The following is an 8,306-nucleotide window of genomic DNA, read 5'->3' as shown; positions in this document are numbered from 1 at the left end:
CCCAAGGGTCTCACATAGACCCCGAGTATTGCTCACACTAGGGAGTTCAAGGATAGAACTTAAATAGCTTTGGCTTTCAGCCGGCTAAGAATGAGAATTCAGAATAGCATAGGTAGTAAATGTGATAGAGTGGACAATGGTTAAGGGACATAATTTGAAAAGATGTACTTAGTTTTAGGAAGCAGACATATCAAAGTTTAAAACATAGAATAGTTGATCAAAAGGTCAACAAGACTTAGAAATAGGTTTATCATTTAGCAAAAGAATACATAGGCAAAATCATATTGGAAGAGTTAGGGAGAAACAAATTTGCAGGATTTCCAAAGATTGTCGTACACAGGTGCATAATACCAGAAAAGTTAAAACCTAAAAGGTCCAATTTATGCTAAGTATACATCCCAGTATGAAAAGAAAGCCATGTTAACTCACATTAGGAAACAAAACAACATTTAGACATGGTAGGGAAACACAGATTTGATAACTACCCTAGAGTCAAGTTATCACTGAAGGAATATGGTATCAAGTGAGCCAAAGTCATGCTGAGAGACATATTAGCAGGGAAGAAAGTCACAAATTGTTACAAATATGAAGCAGTCATTGTAGGAACTCAAAGTAGAGTAGGAAAACAGACTCAGGTTGATCAGTAGTGTGGACATTCAGGTATTGACTAGTAGACTAATATGAACATAAAAGATTCAATGCAAGTGCTAAACTAACAAAGTTACATACATGAGCAATCCAGAATTCATTAACTAAACAAACCTAAGAGGGTTCAAATCATTCATGTTAGACATGACATTCTCAGAGCTAGCAGCATTAGGTGAAAATTAAAATACGAAGAGATTTAAAACGAGTGTGATGCTAACAAAGTTGCACACAAAAGTAACCCAGAAACACATTAAGCCATGAATTTCAGAGATGAGAGCATATGCAAATCATAAACATATAGGAACGAAATTACGAAGTCCAGTAACTCACCAGTTAAGCAAAGAAAAAAAATAAAAGTCCACAGATATTCTAAATATCAACAAGAGCAAGAACCCAGAATTACGGTGGCCTTGGCTTTCAGCCGGCCAAGAACCAGAGTATATAACAAGATAATGAAAGAAACACAGAACAAAGCTTCAAATTTTAGTGAGATTATCGCGATTCCGGTTCGTCCTAAAGGGAAATGTGGAGGGGTTTATATAGTAGCGGAGATTGAACGAGTAAACAAGGAAAACTGTAAAATTAAACACAAATAAGGAAGCAATAACATACAAAATCAATAAAGAATCGGATTTTGGAAAAATAAGTAAACCCTAGTTTTTTAGGAGTAACTTATGTCAATGGAATATACGCAAAATCAGTAGCATAGGATGAATATGGACAAAAATAATACTCGAAATCAGAGAATCGAACCAATTTTGGTCTGATCTAAGGAGATCTAAAAACCCTAATTTGGGGTAAGTAAGAACCAATAAGAGATACAGAAAATAATCGCACTTACAAAGAGCAAATGATGAACATAGACGGAATAAATAGAAAAGTCAAGGATTTGAACCAACTTTGGTTCGATTCCTACAATATCTACTTGCCATGCTTAGGCAAGCAGTATAGAAAGGACCTAGTACCAGGGAAAGGTCATATACGACAAAAATCGGCCATGGTATCCTATGTTAGGTGGGATTTAGGAGGCGACGCTAGGGTTTTTCAGATAGAGATGAGACAGAGAGAGTTCAACGGTGGAGGGGCTGGGATAACAATCCCTAGGGTTAGAGGGTTTAGGGTTTAAAAGGGTGGGTTTGATATGGGCCGTTGATCTCAGAGATCAACGGCCGCGATTAGAAAAGGGGGTTGGGTCGAGTTTATCGAATGGGTTACCAATCGGGTAATTACAGGGGTCGTTTGGATTGGTCTTTGAGGGGTTGGGCCAGAGACATTGCTTTTAGATCTAGGCTATTATTTAAATACACGAAAATAATTTGTAAACAATACTTGATAAATAAGTAAAAATATTATTTATGCACTAAAATAAATAAATATAATAATTTAGTATTATAAAAATATAAAATACTATTTTGACACAAATAAAATAAATAAAGAGCATTTATGTGTGAATGCAGGCTATTACTACAAAAATTGGGCGAATGGCTTAAAATACAAATATAATTATATAAAATAAAGTAAAAAATATTTTAACCTTATGTTATAGGTGAAAATAATAATTTTAGGTGATTAAGTCATCACAAATAATTTGAAGGAATAATTAATAATTATTCAAGAAAATTAAATGCAGAAAAATCAATTTAAAGCTCTAAATATTATGAAAAAATTATTTAAAAATGCATGTATAGGTTTATAAACCAAAATGATGTTGCAAATATACTATTTGAAAGTATATATATACAATTGGAAAATATGAGGGAAAAATTGAGTATTAACAACTGCCCCTCTTTATTTGGGAAGGTTGAAAGAGTTGTCGGGTACAAAAATGATGACCGATTTTGACTGAATGGAGTGGTTTTGAAAAAAATAGGCCAAAACCTGGTTTCTGAGCTGCCTACATATCCCTGGTTTTACAGGAATCAGGCCATGTGTAGTTCTGGACCTAACGGTGAATGAAACCGATGATGTTGTTATAGGAATGGTCGTGTGTTACGGAAAGGGTTTTTTTGAGTAGGATAGTATCGGATGAATTTATGCAAAGTCACAAATGTAAATTTGAGATGTTATAGATGTATCAAAGGGCAGATATCTGAACGGTCATAGAGTAAAATCAAGGAATTGATGAGAGACGATTACGTTTGAAGTAATGGTAGGGTGTGAACGATATGAACGGAAACCGGAGCGAAGATTTCTCCCATTTGAAGAACGGTTACTTCCTGGATTACCTGCAAAACATAAAACACGGCGCATGTGAATATATATGGGTTATTGCGAGAATATAAATATGATGCAAATTCCCTTTGGACCATGAAGATCGTGTTCGGACGACGAGGATGATGTCCTTAGACCATGATGTCCTGGGCCATAAATCGTGCGATAAGAGATTCGCAGACCATGAAATAATGTTCTCAGGCCATGAGAATGGTGCCTCTGAACCATGACGCCTTTGAATAATGATGTGCAGTATTGAGAGATCCTCAGGCCATGACATAATGTCTTCCGGCTATGAGGATGATACCTTCGGACTATGATGCCTTCGGAAAGTTTGGCTATGCTTCAGCCCATGTGAAGCAAAGACATGATACCTGAGATAACATAAGACAGATCTTAGTCATGTGTAAGGTCGGGGGGCAGAGCTTAGCCCCGAGAGAAGAATAATTCAAGGTTTTGAACAACACAACATTTGTGGTTATGCAGGGAGAGACAATGCTTAGTCTCGTGCAAGGTAAGTAAGAGCTTAGCCTTATGCAATTAGGGAAGCAGGGCTTAGCCTCATGCGAGAAGAGGAGAAAATTCTTAGTCTCATACAATGGAAGGCAATGCGTAGCCTTATGCAATTGAGGAGGAAAGACTTTGCCTTATGCAAAATGGAGATAATGCTTAGTCTAATGCAAAGAAAGATAGTGCTTCGCCTTATGCAGTTACGGAGGCAAGGCTTAGCCTCATGCAAAATGGAGACAATGCTTAGTCTCATGCAAAGAAATGCAGTGCTTAGCCTTATACAGTTATGGAGGCAGGGATTAGCCTCATGTAAAAAAGAGGAGACAATTCTTAGTCTAATGAAAAGAAAGGCAATGCTTAGCTTCATGCAATTAAGGGGGCAATGCTTAGCCTCATGCAAATAGGAGACAATGCTTAGTTTCATGCAAAGAATGGTAGTGCTTAGCCTTATGCAGTTACGGAGGTAGGGCTTACCCTCATGCAAATAGAAGACAATGCTTAATCTCATGCAAAGAAAGTTAGTGCTTAGCCTTATGCAGTTACAGAGGCAGGGCTTAGCCTCATCAAAAAAAGATGAGACAATGCTTAGTCTCATGCAAATAGGAGACAATGCTTAGTCTCATGTAAAGAAAGGCAGTGCTTAGCCTTATGCAATTACGGAGGCAAAGCTTAGTCTCATGCAAATAGGAGACAATGCTTAGTCTCATGTAAAGAAAGGCAGTGCTTAGCCTTATGCAATTACGGAGGCAGAGCTTAGCCTTATGCAAATAAGAGACAATGCTTAGTCTCAAGCAAAGAAAGGCAGTGCTTAGCCTTATGCAGTTATGGAGGCAGGGCTTAGCCTCATGCAAAAAAGAAGAGACAATGCTTAGTCTCATGCAAATAGGAGACAATACTTAGTCTCTTGCAAAGAAAGGCAGTGCTTAGCTTATGCAGTTACGGAGGCAGGGCTTAGCCTCATGCAAAAAGAGGAGACAATGCTTAGTCTCATGTAATGGAAAGACAATGGGGACAATAGAGTATTTTCTTATCTGGAGACATATTTGCGTTTGACAGCCTTGTCATTATAAAGATAGTGTTTTTGATGTATGTATACTTGCAAATATTCCTGTTGTATTTGTTGTGCCAACATCCAAAGAAAGATCGTGAGTTTTACGGGGGAGATTAGTTCGTGTCTTCGTCTACTTACTTTGCTTTGCCTTGCTCCGGAGGTCCTGTTTGAGTTGTCCTGGGTGACATCTGGCTGCCGTAGAGATAAAGTTTCCAAAAAATATGCATGCATTTGATAAAATAGAGTTATTTGAAAACATAGTGGTATGTAATATCAAGTAAATTAGATGAACTAATGATTGCGGCAGTTTACAAACATTGGGACTTCTTTGCATTAGAATTTTAAGGGTCCTCCTCAAAATTCTGCCCCAGCTTAGTAAGCGATTCTTTGGCCGTTATGTATGCGACAAAGTTTGTTGGATTTACTCCGGAATTTTGATAATACTTCCCAAATTTATGCCCCAGTTACTTTACCAATTCTCTATCTGTCTTGCATATGATGACTTTGGCTGGACTTGCTTCGAAATTTTGTGGGTCTTCCTCAAAATTCTGCCCCAGTTTCTGGTTATGGGGAAAATGAAAATTTTATTGAGATGTGACCGAACCCATAGTGCTACCTACGTATCCCCTCTTAAATGGGAATCGGGCCGAGCGTAGTTCAGTTACATCAAAAGAAATGTAAATAATTAAGATATAGTATCTCTTGACTACGTCCGAATTGATAGGCTTTGGCCAGGCGTCTCCATCCATATCTGCAAGTATAAGCGCTCCTCCTATTAGTACCTTGTAAACCATGTAGGGCCCTTGCCAATTGGGCGAAAACTTTCCTTTGACTTCATCTTGGTGTGGGAAGATTCGTTTCAACACCAGTCACCCCGATGTGAACTTTCTAGGTTTGACCCTTTTGTTGAAAGCTCTGGACATTCTGTTCTGATAAAGTTGACCATGACATACTTCATTCATTCTTTTTCCGTCCATAAGAGCCATTTGTTCATGGTGAATCCTTATCCATTCTACATCACTAAGTTCTGCTTCTTGTATAATTCTCAAAGAAGGAATCTCGACCTCGGCGTGAATGACAACTTTAGTATCGTAAACCAGCATGTAGGGAGTTGCTCCGGTTGATGTGCAAATTGTGGTACGATATCCCAATAAAGCAAATGGTAAATTCTCGTGCCATTGCTTGTTATTGTCTATCATTTTCCTCATAATTTTCTCAATATTCTTGTTCACGACCTCCACGACTCCATTTATTTGAGGCATGTATGTTGTTGAATTCTTATGGTTGATCTTGAAGGTTTCACACATAGCTTTCATTAAATCGCTATTGAGGTTGGAAGCATTGTTGGTAATAATGGATTCTGGCACCCCGGATCAGCAAACAATACGATCCCTAACAAAATCTGCGATAACTTTCTCGGTTACAGCCTTGTAAGATGCAGCCTTAGCCCATTTTGTGAAGTAGTCTATGGCCACTAAAATGAACCTGTGCCTGTTTGAAGCGGTGGGCTCAATTAGACCTATGACATCCATTCCTCATGTGGCGAAAGGCCAAGGTGCACTTGTTGCATGGAGATCATTTGGTGGTACCCTAATCATATCTGCATATACCTGACACGGGTGACACTTTTGGACATACCTGATGTAGTCTAATTCCATAGTCATCCAAAAGTATCCTGCTCTTAATATCCTCTTGACTAGAATGAAACCATTCATGTGTGGCCCGCAGGTTCCTGCGTGTACCTCTTCGAGCAGTCTGGAAGCTTCTTTGGCGTCAACACATCATAATAACCCTAGGTTTGGAGTCCTCCTATATAGAATTCCTCCACTTTGGAAGAAATGATTGGTCAATCTCCGGAGCGTGTGTTTCCGAGTATGATTTGATGATCTGGGTATTCTCCTTTTGCCAAATATTACTTGATATCGTAAGCTGATTAAAGAATTTCCTTAAATCTACTATATGATCTGCGCTTCTTCTGGATTTGATGATGATGCCATCCACGTACACCTCTATTCTTTGTGAATCATATCATCGAAAATGGTCGTCATGGCTCTCATATAAGTGGCTCCAGCATTCTTCAAGCCAAACAACATCATTTATAACAATACATCCCCCACGGAGTGATAAAGGCTGTTTTCTCGGCATCTTCCTCATCTATCCAGATCTGATGATATCCTGCGAAGCAATCCACAAAGGATTAAAGTTCATGCTTGGTATAGTAATCAATTAGTATGTAAATATTGGTGTCACGACCCAAATCGATAGGCCGCGACGAGTGCTTGAGTTCTACCTGTCAAACACCCCTAAGCATGCGTCAAAGATATGAATCTGAATAACATCTGCTGAATTACGAAAATAACATATAAGAAGGAAACCTGCCAACAAGGCATATCTACGTATACATGCAGGATACAGTGGGTGAGCCGGCAAGGCTGCTATGACAACTATACATTCAAAACTAAAGGCTGACAAGGCCACATACAGCCCAACTAGACATACTACAACAAACATCTAATAGAAACATAACTGTACAAAGACGGGACTGAGCCATGTCATACCCATATGTATATACATATAAATGTATCGTACCAAATCAAAAGCATCTTCGATCAAGTGGAGAATGCGAACTCTCGCTGATCAGGGATCCTAAGAAGGGGGACCGTCAACTTGCCTACCTGCACCTGCGGGCATGAAACGTAGGCCCCGTGAAATAGGGCATCAGTACAAAAAATGTACTGAGTATATAAGGCATGAAAATTAGTACGTAAAAGACATAGATGAAACATGGAATACAGAAACATATCTTTAAATCTGAATAACTTTGTAAATTCTAAAATGTTTATAACGTCATGCACATGTATATAAATGTCATGTCATGCATAGCTATGGGTGTACATAATATCATCAAGCCACTGAGGGCATCCCATCATATCGTCTCGACCACTGTGGGCAACATCATCAACATATAACAGCTGATCTGGTGGTGATGCATATATAACGCCGTAACCTTTTACCATATCCCATATACATATATTTAAATATATACACATATATAACGTCATCTGGTCATGGGTCAATGCACATGTATAAATGAGTGAAGCGCATGAAAAATATGTAATAATCTCAATATTCCTCCCGGATAAACTTTTCCAACTGCGTATTATTCTGAGACCCATGAACAGAAGATAATAATAATTCTCATGGGGAATCAAGAATATACACACCCCTACTATTTCTATAAATAGAGTAATTTATGGAAACTGTGTGTTTGCTCGTTTCTTTAGTATCATATGGACCATGCCAAAAGAAAGAAGGGGGCCTTAACATACCTGTTCCTGGAGTTATTCGAATGAAATGAAGCTTTTGCTTCAGTGAAATATGTTGAACGAGAATTTTCTTGAATCCTTTGAAATTTTTGAAACGAAATTGTTCATGCTTTTCACGTCATGGTATAGTATGACAGTTAGCTTTTTAATTTGTAAAATGTTTCTTGCTTTTGAACTTACTCGTTCTTGGTTTCAATGCCAAAGACTCGAAACTGAAATGAAGCCAAAGACATGAATTTGAAATGAAGCCAAAGACATGAAACTGATTTGGTTTCAAAGTTCTTGGTTTCAACGTTCTTGGGACTTGGTTTCAAAGTTCTTATCTTAACTAGGTAAGACTAAAAATTAAGTCCTACTTAGTTAGGTCTTTAGTGGCCACATGGCATAATGACTAAGATAAGAGTCATTTTCTTGTCATGGTGGCTTTGTGCCACATTGGATGGCGTATTTTAGTTAATTTTGTCCACTTATTAGTTAATTGGGTAATATTTTGTTACCCGATAATTAACCAATTACCCGCATAATTTAAAAATTACCATAAATTACTTAAAATTCTATTT

Source organism: Nicotiana tabacum, chromosome 5 (assembly GCF_000715075.1).
Source record: "Nicotiana tabacum cultivar K326 chromosome 5, ASM71507v2, whole genome shotgun sequence".
NCBI lineage: Eukaryota > Viridiplantae > Streptophyta > Magnoliopsida > Solanales > Solanaceae > Nicotiana > Nicotiana tabacum.
Note: the sequence above shows the minus strand (reverse complement) of the source record.